Source organism: Mustela nigripes, chromosome 8 (assembly GCF_022355385.1).
Source record: "Mustela nigripes isolate SB6536 chromosome 8, MUSNIG.SB6536, whole genome shotgun sequence".
Lineage (NCBI taxonomy): Eukaryota > Metazoa > Chordata > Mammalia > Carnivora > Mustelidae > Mustela > Mustela nigripes.
The window spans coordinates 71,202,429-71,214,930 of NC_081564.1; positions in this window are offsets into that span (position 1 = coordinate 71,202,429).

A 12,502-nucleotide genomic window follows, 5' to 3' on the forward strand; every position below is an offset into this window, starting at 1 on the left:
GCGCCTGGGTGACTCAGTGGGTTAAGCCTCTGCCTTCAGCCTGGGATGGAGCCCTGCATCGGGCTTTCTGCTCAGCAGGGAGCCTGCTTCCCTTTCTCTCTCTCTCTGCCTGCCTCTCTGCCTACTTGTGATCTCTGTCAAATAAATAAATAAAATCTTTAAAAATAAAATAAAATAAAATAAAATTTAAAAGAATATTTTATGACACAAAAATTATAAAATTCCGGGGGGCCTGGGTGGCTCAGTCAGTTAAGTATCTCCCTTGGGATCGGGTTGTGATCCGCCAAGTTGGGCTCCCTGCTCATGGCGAGTCTGCTTTTCTCTCTCCCTCTGATTCTCCTCCCTCACTCATGCGTGCTCTCTCTTTCACTCCCTTGCTCTGCATTTTCTCTCTCTCTCAAATAAATAAAATCTTTTAAAAAGTATGAAATTCCAATTTCAGTGCTCATATATAAAGTTTCGATTACAGCTATGCCCGCTTGTTGATGTATTGTCTCTGGCTACTTACACTTACAAAGGCAGAGCTGAATATTTGTAATGGACACCAGAGACCTTATGCCTAAGAAACTTAGATATTTACTACTTTGCCTTACAGGAAAGTTTGCCAACCTCTGTGTTATGTAAAAACCAGTATAGATTATAAATTTCAGAAAAGTCGGTGACTTTTGTGCAAGAAACTCAGTGACTTCCATGCAGATACTCAGTTCAAAAGGAAAGTGGCCTTTTAGGACTGCTACATTAACTAGGGCAAGCCCTTTAATTCACTCAGGAGGTGACAATAAACTGCACTTACTCATTTCCTGCGTTATAAGTATCATTTTTAAGTTGGTTCTAATTGGACAGTTGATCTTTGCCTCTTCCCGCAAGTCTTTGCCTTTTCCCATATAAACCCCCAAAGGAAATTCTACTGTCAACTCTATAACTGCCGCAAGGGATATGTGCACTGCACAAAGGGCTCTTCCAGAACCCTTTTCCAGGGTGGGAATTTCAGGCACTTTGATAGTACCCTGGAGGTGTGAGGAGGTATGATGCCCTTAGGTAGTGCCCTTCAGATCTCACCATTTCCATATAAAGAAGGTCTTAGGTCCATCTCTCCTTTGATTTGCCAGACAGCCAATCTCTGTACAAACCAGAATAGGTATGTTCAGCTTTCTGTTGCTATCTGACACAATCATTCCTGATGGGGGCGGGGGCAGGGGCATGGAGTAGGGAATCCTACCCAGTTCCATAAGCATTTGGGATGTCAGCAGGGCTTATAGACAGACTGTATTAGCAATGTTCTTGCTACTTGGACCCATACTTGAAGGTAATACACTAAGCTCCTGTGTGGATCAAGGTTTCTGTGAAGATCAAAGAATTAACAAATAAGAAAGTATTTTGTAATGATAATGAAATAATACACATGAAAGCATTCCTGAACTGTGCCAGGCAATATGACTATAATAGTTACTAGTTATAATAGACGTAGTTGTTATTCAGCTAAAAGCAAGCCAAGTTAAACTGAAAAAAGAAAATATCAGATGTCTTGTTGTTTTAATTATAAGCACATTATAGACAGTTTATCTGCCCTAATCCTGACAAATACAACATCCCTTACTGTTTGCTCTTCCCAGTGACTCATGAGGTATGTTAATTTGCTAGATCTGTCGCAACAAAGTGTCACAAAATAGGTAGCTTAAACAATGGAAATGTATTGTCTCACAGTTCTTGAGGCTAGAAGCCCCAAATCAAAGTGTTACCAGAGTTTGTTTCTTCTGAGGTAAGACTGTGTTCCAGGCCTTTCTCCTTGGCTTGATGGATGGCCATCTCCTTCCCAAGTCACTTCACAGTCTTCCCTCTGTGAGTGTCTGTGTCTAAATTCCCTCTTCTAAAAGGACACTGGTCATATTGGATTAGGATTCACCCTCGCGACCTCATTTTAACATGATTACCTCTGTAACAACTCCATCTCTAAGTCAAGTCACATCCTGAAGGTTGGGACTTCATAATATGAATTTGGGGACGATATAATTCAACCTATCCCATGAAGGATGGTTTATTTGGTGAATTTAGGTACAAAATCCTTTTTGTTGAAGACCTAATCCTTTGGTGACCCCTTGATCTTAGTGAAAGATGTTCTCCCTTACTTTCTCGATCTTGAGACATGTCTCATTTTTCCTGCTAATCTCTCCCACCAGAACAGAAAAGAGCAGATAAGCTTGCCCTCCACAACACTGCAAAGGATGGGTAGTGAGTTCAAAGACCTACATGTGGAATTCAGGCATACTCAACTTGGTGTTCGGTCTTTCAATATACAGATTTTTTTCCCCCAAGAATTTAGGAACCATAGGTTAAGAGTGAATCTACCACCCTCTGCAGAGCGTAGAAAATGGGGGGGTGTGGTTGTGGTTGAGGTCAGTCCGCTGGCTTAGCTGCAGAGTATCGTGTAAGCAGAAGCCACTCAGGATGGGCGTTCATCTGTGTCAAAGGGAAAAATCAAAAAGACTATTTTTATGAGAAACAGGAGTGATAGGACCCTAACAAAGACCAGACTTCAATACTTCAATACGTTCTGCTGGGGGGCAAACTTATTAAGAAACACAAGGCATTGAAGAAGACTTTCGTTTTGTGCCTTGGGTATCTATGAATCTGAAAATTAGCCCATTTATTTTTAAACATTAAGCTAAGTTTATTTGAAGTTTTAATAGAAGCATTTCAGTTAAAATGTTCATTGTTGCAGCTGGCCTTTTCCATTGTTCCCTGAGTGCACCCCCGATGTTTAAAATATAGTCTTCATTTTCATTGTCATGTACTAACATGTGCTGCTGCACATCTAATGCAGGCAATTACCGAAAATGTCTTTGATGCAGTAAGACAGGTTCTACCTAGTTCTCCTCCTCTGACATTGCAGGCTTCAATGATAAATCTGGAAGGGGGGGGGAAGGGAGCCCCAAAACCCTTTTATGAAACCTTATGAAAATTAATAAATAAATTTTTATTTAAACAGCAGTTTAAACATTAACTACAGGTCTCCCCTGCTACCAATAGTTGCTAATTGGTAACAGAAGTTGAGCAGGAAGCTCCCATTGAGACACGTGGAGAGGCTTTGAAATAATCCTTAGAAGAGACTGTAAAATGACTGTTGTCAGCTACCTGCTTGGGGGAGTGTGAAGGAGCAAAGGCAGAAATCCTCAGACTTCACCTTTTGTGGTAGCCTGGTTTCCAGCCCATGCATTTGTTTACGTATGGACCCCTTTCCACGGTGCAGAAGAGAGAAGGGTACCTCCTGGGCTGAAACCAGCAATAAGAAATGGTGGTGACAGTCACTGAGCTCCAGCTGAACTGGATTATTGGTACAATGACTATAATGAGGAGGAAAGAATCTAGCATTTCCTGAACACTCACTCACTCAGTGACTAGGTCAGCGTTTCACTGACATTAATGTGCCTATGAATCATCCAAGACACCCTCTTAACAAGCATGTTCGGAAATCAGTGGGTCTGGGGCAGAGCTTGACATTCTGCATTTTTAACAAGTTCTCAGTGACTTCTAGCTGCTGATCCTCAGACCAGAGAGCCTGGAGCCTGAGCAAGAGCCTGGATCCTTTATATTTAATACTTATTATAAATTTAAGAGATAGATATTATCATTACCTTTAACAACGGGCATTGAAGGAGAGGTTAAAAAAATTCATAAATGAGGAAAACTGAAATTTGACAGATAGCAGAGTTCTACTGTCCCCAATATTCCGATAACACCCCATAGGAGCACGAGATATTTTATTTTATTTTTTTTTAAATTTATGTCTCAAATATGCCTCATCATCTGTGACATTCGTCTAAAATTCAGAACCTTGGGCTCCACTACAGTCTATAAAGTTAGAATTTCTAGGGACTCCTGGGTGGCTCAGTCATTAAGCGTCTGCCTTCAGTTCAGGTCATGATCCCAGTCACCATGCCAGGGTCCTGGGATCGAGCCTTGCATGAGCCCTACATGAGCCCCACATGGGGCTCCCTGCTCAGCGGGAAGCCTTCTTCTCCCTCTTCCACTCCCCCTGCTTATGTTCCCTCTCTCGCTGCGTCTCTCTCTGTCAAATGAATAAGTAAATTCTTTTTTTAAAAAAAGAGAAATTAGAATTTCTAGAGGACATGCCTGGAAAAAGGTATTTTAAATTGGCGTCTAGATTATTCTTGTGCTCAGGAAAGTTTAGGAAACGATGATCATGCAGGTCACACCGTAGTTCTGAAAACTCAGGTAAGGAGGGCTGGTGTTCTTTGTTTATTTCATCCCCTGGAGGGAACATTGTCTGGTCTGGCAAGGAGGATCTCAGAACCCCTTCACTGCATTTTGACTTCACTGAGAAGGGTTGCCGATGTGCAGGGAATGAAACTTGTTGGGTTTTGTGATGTAAGGGATAGGTTTAAACCTGTATCTTATAACAGGGAGCAAAAGTATAGTATCTAATTATGTCGCTTTAATTGTAAGGTGAAAGGGGAAATAGGCACAACATTTTCCTTGCTTCTTTATCAAGTAAATGATCTTTGTCTACCAGTTCAATTACAGAGCATCTGTATTCTAAAATAAAAGCTCCACTGAATAATGTTTCCCATGTCCAAAGTCCATAATTAAAATTTTTCATTGGAACTGTCAGTGAGATCAGGGTAAGATTGGTTATTTATCTTTGCTTTGAAAGAGTGACTTTGTACTGAAGAGATTACCCATAAATTTTTCACTATACGTCTGAACGATAAATAAAGGGCCAAAGAAGTAGACTTTTCAAAGTTAACATTGAGTTACTTCTTTTAGATCACTGACTTCTTTTCTGGCTTTTAAAAAACTCATTTATTATACTGCAATACTATACATTATGAAAAAGCATTCTAGGATCTTGATATAGTTAAGTTAATGTACTTATGAAATACATAATGTATTAGCTTAATACATTCCATTACTAATAGAACCTAATAACGTAATAACTAGAAGATGTTGGATTTTATCATATATTTCTACATACTGAAGGAAATATAATTATATAAGACCATTTTCAAGTATCACATCTCCTCTTAAAATTAGCAGACTATTCAAACAGGTCATAGGACTTGTATTACTGAAATCTCACTATGACATAACTTCACTGAGGGTAGAATTTGTTGCAGGCTAGGCCAACCCCTACAAATAGTGAGACATTTAGAGATAGCCCAATCTGAGGTCAAAGCTTAGAGTGGGCCAGTGGCCCACTTAGAAGAGTTAACTTAACTCTTAGAAGAGTTAAGCCACTGGCCCACTGTAAAATAGAGACATTTCCTTCTTGAGTTATGTATTAGATAGACCAGAGAGAGACCAATGGGTAAGCACGTGGTAGGTGATTACTGAATAGTAATTATAAAACAATATTATTGCTGAAGTGCCAAAAGAACTTGCTTTTAATGATTATCATTTAGAAGATGATCTCAAAGAGTGAACTCCCCCAGCACTTGAATAGCAAAATTCGTGGGTACTTACTTCCTCCACTGGACCACAGTGAAGTCACATGATATCTACATTTTATTTATTCAAATTCCACTATATGCACTTGACAAGAAAGAAAAAAAATGGAAAGAGAAAAATAGTTCCCCCAATTTTAAATTATCTAGGCATTTTAGCCCAATAGTCCACTCAGTAAACCAACACTCTAGCATAAACACAAGTTGAGAAATACGGATCTTTCTCTCAGTTGGTCTTGCCTCCGATGGGCCTCTCAAAGTATAGACATTTCATGGTGCAAAGTATAATTCTGGCATCTTGAAACGTGTATTTCTGTACAAAATATTCCTAAAGCACACATCAATAATCGTACTTTATCTGCTGCTCAACTAAAGAAACAACGCTCTGTTTCAAAGCTGGAGGGAAAACCAGCTCTATTGGAACTATTGAGAAACAGTAGGTTTCCCTCTGAAATAACAACTTCCTGAGGAATTTTCCAACGCAATTACAAAAAAAAAAATTTTTATTTTGCAATTATTATAGACTTAAAAAAAATTGGAAAGAAAGTTGCAAAAATAATTCAGAAAGTTGTTTTCTCCCTTTTACTCAGTTTCTCTGTCAACAATGTACGTAACCATAATCAAATTATCAAAAGCAGGAGACAAACATTGGTGCAAAACTGTGGACTGCATAGCTGATTCAAATTTGCCTGTTTTCTCCCCCCCCAACGTCCTTTTTTCCGTCCCAGGATGTGATCCAGGATCCTAGCTCTCATTTATTTGTTTCATTTTCTCAGTCTCCTCCCATCTGTGATATTTCCTCATCTTTCTTAGTCTTTCCTGATTCTGATCTGTGCCTTCATGAAGGGAAAGAAAAGAAAGTCAACATTTTATAAACGTCCCAAGTAAGGATTGATTTCTTAGGTAATGCTGGATAAATCTAAAACCAGAATCTTTTCTGATTTTGTATTAAATTAAATTCAAAATCAGAATCATTCCCCTTCAGTGGATTATTTATTGGTTTGTCATTATACAAGTGAAGGTAACAGATGCCATTATCTGAATGAAGATAACAGCCTGAGTGAGAACAAAAGTAACAAAGTGCTTTTGCTCTTGCATAGTTACTACCTTGTAGGAGGAACGATTTCAGACCCCAGCCGAAGAATCTGTTGGTAATGCTCCGTGTCTATCACCGCAGGTGGATTGCATACTGAACAACTCTGACTTCAGGATCTCATTACCACTGATTTCTTGATAATCTTTCTGGCTTTTACTCAAAAAAAAAAAAAATAACTAAAACTTATAGACAAGTAAGAATCATCTCATGTGGAAACTCTTTTTATGGAGTGATGATTTTAACAGCAGTAATTATCTGTCGGGTGCCAGTATGTTCAAAAATATCCTTCAATTATAAAAATTAAATGGGTATTAACTGCACAGATAGCATCTTTTAAGGAATTTTACAGTATGGGAGTAGAAATGGAAAACAATAGTTGAGACCTAGGAAGTTCAAAAATGTTGTAAACATGATTCAGAAGATAGTAGTTATCAATTTATACACATGTGAACTAATAGAGGCAAAATGTTCATCGCACTTTTGGATATCAGCAACAACTATGTAAGTTTTTTCCCCCCAGCTTTATTGAGGTATAATTACAAATAAAATTATATATATTTAGGGTATGCAACATGATGATTTAATATACAAACACATTGTGAAATGATTACTACAATCAAGTTAATTAACACAGCCATCACCTCACAGAGTTAGTTCCCTGTGTGTGTGTGTGTGCTCAGTCTAGAGGACTCTCTTTTTCATTTTTGTATTCTTTTATTTGTAAAGATGTGAAAATAAAACATTAAGGTTTATTTAGGTTCTAGTTTGTGAGTATTTTTTAAAAATAAGCATTGTATTTTGGAATAAATTGACACTTAAAGAAAAGTTGCAAAGGTAAAGAAGAGAGGTCTCTCTCAGCCCTCAGCCGTTTCCTCAGGTGTTTGCATCTCACAATACCATGGTACTTTGGTCAAAACTAAGAAACCAGGGACACCTGGGTGGCTTAGCCATGAAGCATCTGCCTTCGGCTCAGGTAATGATTTGGGCATCTTGGGATTGAGCCCTGCCGGGGGTTCTCTGCTCAGTGAGCAATCTGCTTCTCCTTCTGCCTCTATCCCCCACCCACTTGTGCTCTCTCTGTCCCTCAACTAAATAAATACAATCTTTAAAAACAAATTAAGAAACCAACATTGGTGTATTTCCACAAACTTGTGATTTTATTTGGGTTTCACCAGTTTTCCCCATAAATGTTCTCTTTCTGTTCTGGAATTCAATCTACATTGTGTTTAGATGTCAGGTCATAGTCTCTTCTAACCTATAACACTTCCTTTTACCTTGCTTCTTGTGACATTGCTGCTTTTGATGACTACTAATCAGTAGTTTTGTAAAGTCCCTCAGTTGTCAGAGGTTTTCTTATGATTGCATTGCGGTTCTATGTTTTGGGCAAGATTTCCACAGGTGTGATGTTATGCCCTTCAGAATGCATCTCACCAGTGGTTTATGATACCTATATGTTCATTTGATTGAGTCAGTGACTGCTGGCCTTCTCCACTGTAAATTTACCATTCCTCTCTTTCCATCCTCTATGCTTTGTAAGTCACTATCTAGTCCACCTAGAAGAGGAAGAGATTAAGCTCCACCTCCTGGAGGAGCTTATCTACATATAATATTTAGAATTCTTCTATAAGGAAGATTAGTTTATATAGTACTTAAAAATCTAAAATTAAGTTAGCCAATGGATGTTGAAATAGTGCCATTCATTTACTGCACATATGTTTTTGTTGCCTTTGTTAAAAATTGCCTTTGTTAAAGTATAAGGCATACTAGGTCCCTGCCCTAATACAGTTTACATTCTAGTAGGAGAGAGAGATTAAAAACAAGTAAATAGCAAATAAACAGTTACATAGTTGGTGTTATAAATAATACTCAGTATGTCAAGAGAGAATCTGATTCTGGGGGAGGCCATCTGAGAGAGTGTGGTTTGGAAAAATCAGTTGGAGGTGTTGACATTTGAACTGAGGGCTGGAAAAAAAGAGCAAGCCAGTTAATATGAAAAAACTTTCAAGTGGTTGAGTGGTCTAGAGGCTGGAAGGTCCTGTGGTAATTTCATTCATCAATTTGACTGGGCCACAGGGCGCCCATATATTGGTTAAACATTATTCTGGGTATGTCTATGAGAATGTTTCTCGATGAGATTAACATTCACATTGGAAGAGTGAGTGAAGTAGAGTGCCCTCCCCAATGTGGATAGCCTCATCCACTTCTGTCGAAGGCCTAAATACTGCCAAAAAACTAAGTGAGAACCTGTCTTTCTTTTCTACCTGTCATAGAGTTGAGATGCTGGTCTTCTGCTTTCAGAGCTGGACTCAAAGTGGAATTTACACCATTGGCTCTCCTGGTTGTCAGGCCTATATCACCAGCTCTCCTAGGTCTCCAGCTTGCTGACTGCAGACTACTATACACCCCCAGAATAGTAAGGGGGCTGGCGTGGTGCAGGTGCAAGGAAGAAATAATAAACCGTTATGAGAAGAAGTAAGGAAGAAAGGTCAAGTGTGCCCTAGTGGTGCCCTGAAGACTATGGCAAGAAAGGCATTTGATTTTTACTCTAAACATTGTGGGAAGTCTTTAAAAGGTTCTTAGCAGGAAAATGAAATTATACATCATTAAAAGATCATTCTAGGGCCCATAGATGGTAAAAGGCAGATGTATGTGGCCTGGACATAGGGTGTATCAGTTGCAAATTCAGAGGAGTGGAGAATTTTGAGAGCATGTCCAGAAGCAGAACTGACAAGCCTTGTGTATATATCACAGTATGTTTTCACATGGTGTTTTCTTAATATAAAAAGATAAAGATAACATTCTTACTAGACTTTTAGGTTAAATTTCTGTTAGGAAAGGGTGGGTTCGAATTCCTAAAGAAGGGCAAAGATGTATGTACAAGGATGTTTATTACAGTAGAAAATAGGTGATAAGTGCCTATCAATATGGAATTGTAAAATAATGCAACCACTAAAAAGAATACAGTACACTTTTTTAAAGGATTTTATTTATTTATTTTACAGACAGAGATCACAAGTAGATAAAGAGGCAGGCAGAGAGAGAAGGGGGGAAGCAGTCTCTTCCCGCAGAGCAGAGAGCCTGATGTGGGGCTGGATCCCAGGACCCTGGGATCATGACCTGAGCTGAAGGCAGAGGCTTTAACCCACTGAGCTACCCAGGTGCCCCAAGAATACAGTACATTTTTGTACATGGAAAATAAATATTCAAGAGATACTAATTGAAAAAACATAGTGCAGAAAGTCTGTATGGTATGAGCCCACTCATCTAAATTAGAAATGATTATTGCTGTGTCTACCTTATACTAAGCATTATAAAAAAAGGTCTGATGTAGTATATCTATATATTGTTAATAGTGGTTAACTCTGTTTGCAGTGGTTGTATCAAAGTGCAGTGTGGTTATGGAAGATTTTCACATTATACTCTTTATTTTTTGTCTTTCTAGAAAATCTTAAACAATGGATAAGAAGAAAAATAATTTTTAAAAATATCAGGGACACAAGCAATACTTCTAGGATTAACAGGAACTTTAATGAAGTCTTTGAATCAGCTTTAAAAACTAAGTCCTATACATATAAATATCATTTCCTTTTGAGTTTATAGTAAACTCAAACCAGGGACATGGAGATTATTGATTAAACTGAAATTATTAACATCACCTAGATGACGCTGAAACCATATTTATTCATTTCCTCCGTATTAACATCAAAAGCAAGTAAATGTATAAAGGTTTCTCGATGTCATTTGTTCTGACAATGCATCTCACAATGGTTTTTGCGGTTTGGTAAAGAAATAGATGTGGAAATGTATTTGTGAAATAAAGAAAACCCCTAAGTTGTGCTTTATGAAAAGACTGTTAAAGTATGGTTATCTCTGAGCACCCAAATTATGGGTTATTATGGATTATTTCCATTTTCTTTTTCCTTCCTTCCTGTATTTTCTGAATTCTTCATAATAATCATGAAATTGTCTTTGCAATCAGAAAAAGAGTTTCCTTTTTTAAAAATTGTTACATTAAAGCTAGATGCCTATAAAGGTAACAAAATAAACCTGATCTATTTCAATTTGCTTGCACTTTCTATATGAGATCCAGTAGTTCTCTTTCCCTCAATGGCTGAAGTTTGCAGACTGTATTTACAAGCTGGGGCCTAATGACTTGTATTGTGATCACATTGGTCCCCATTTCTCCAAAATGACAAAGAAAGGTCCATTGAGCACAACCTGACAAGCCATGTTTTAAATGTCATTACTAAAACAACTATGCAGACTTTTCATCAGACTTCTACAGAACCACAAAGAAAGGTCAGAGCAATGAGAAGCTTACACCTTCTCATAGCCGCAGTCACATGGTATGAAGCAAATATTTTTAGGTGACACAGAGAAAATTTGAAACTGCAACTTTGGTGTGCATTGGGATGTGCAAAGAGAGACAGGGAAGAGGTTTTCATGATGATTAAAGTTTTTGCACAAAGGGTTTGAGATCCTTGGATGAAAGCTGTTAAGTAAATACTGCATGATATGCATATTGCACGACAGTGTGTCATAATTATAGTTCGCTTTCAACCATCTGAAGCCTTTCTGTGTTTTCTGGTTTTCACTTCTAAACCTTATAAATTATTTCTGAGTCATCAGCCTTTCACCCTGGGGCAACTCACAAAATCCATAAAAAAGTGGCTATTTTCTTAAATCTCTTTTCTAGCAAATGTGTTCCTCTTTAGCCTCAGAATGTAAATTCCCACAAAGAAAAGCAACTAAATAATACTTCTCTCCCTCTCTTATGTCCTCCCTTCTCTAAAAATGTCCATTTATAATGAAAAGCCCACATGCAAAGAACAGTTCTTCATTCCAGTTGGGGACCTGAATCTAATGAGAAGAGAGAGAGATGGTAAAATGGAGGAAAGGATGGTAAAAATGCTACTACAAGGTCAAAGTGCCCAACCTCTGGCCAGCCCACCTGACACTTTGGGCTAGATAATTCTTTATTGTGAAAGGCTGTCCTGTGCATTATAAGATGTTCAGCAATATCCCGGGCCTCTACACACAAGACTACTAATTGGCTTTTGCCAATTCAGATTTTCCCTTTGACCTCAGAGTCAACCTCTACCTGCCTAGTTGCCTACCAACATAAAATACAGACACTCACAAACACCTTCACACTTTTCATGTTAAAGCCCTTGAACACTGTCTAGAGTTTCTCCTCTGAGCCATATGTGGCCAATTTGACTAGGAGGAGAGAAGCACTGGTAACTTTCGCACACTTCACTGATGTGGCTGTTCATGCTTTTAATGTTCATGGTGTTTTTAAGTGACATGGTTGTTTGTGTCTTTTAATAGTCATGGTGTCTTGACAACTGAAGCTTGTAAATGTCTGCATTTTTAAAAATATGCTAGTCACACTGCAACCCCATGCTCTCCCACGAATGTTGGTTCAGCTATGATTTTATTTAATTAAATATGTTTATATACCATCTAATTAAAACCAAGAAAGGGATATATGGAATTTAAAAAGCACTTCCTAATTCATTCCACAACAAAGCAACACATGTTACTCATATAAACTGTATTTTTATGCCTCTTATTATATTCAAATAGTGTTTATTCTCCCTACTTGAAGTTGTCTGATGTTTGAAGCACCAAGGAAAATGGGCAGATGGAGTGATTTCCTCTATGGAAGAAACATTATTAGTAAATTCTTCTCTATGAAAAACCCTGACAAGTGGATTTATCATTACCAGATTCATAATCGTGAGTAAGCACCTTAGTCTCTGCTGGCCAGTTTCATTTTTGGTAAAATTAAAATGATAATCCCTACCTTCTAGGGCATGTTGAATGAGATAATCTGTTTTAAGCTTTTAGCCCTGTGCCTGACATACAGGTGTTTTATTAATATCATTTCTGTGGTACTTCCCTCCTTTGTTCCTAGCACCAGCTAAATAATTTGTGAGAT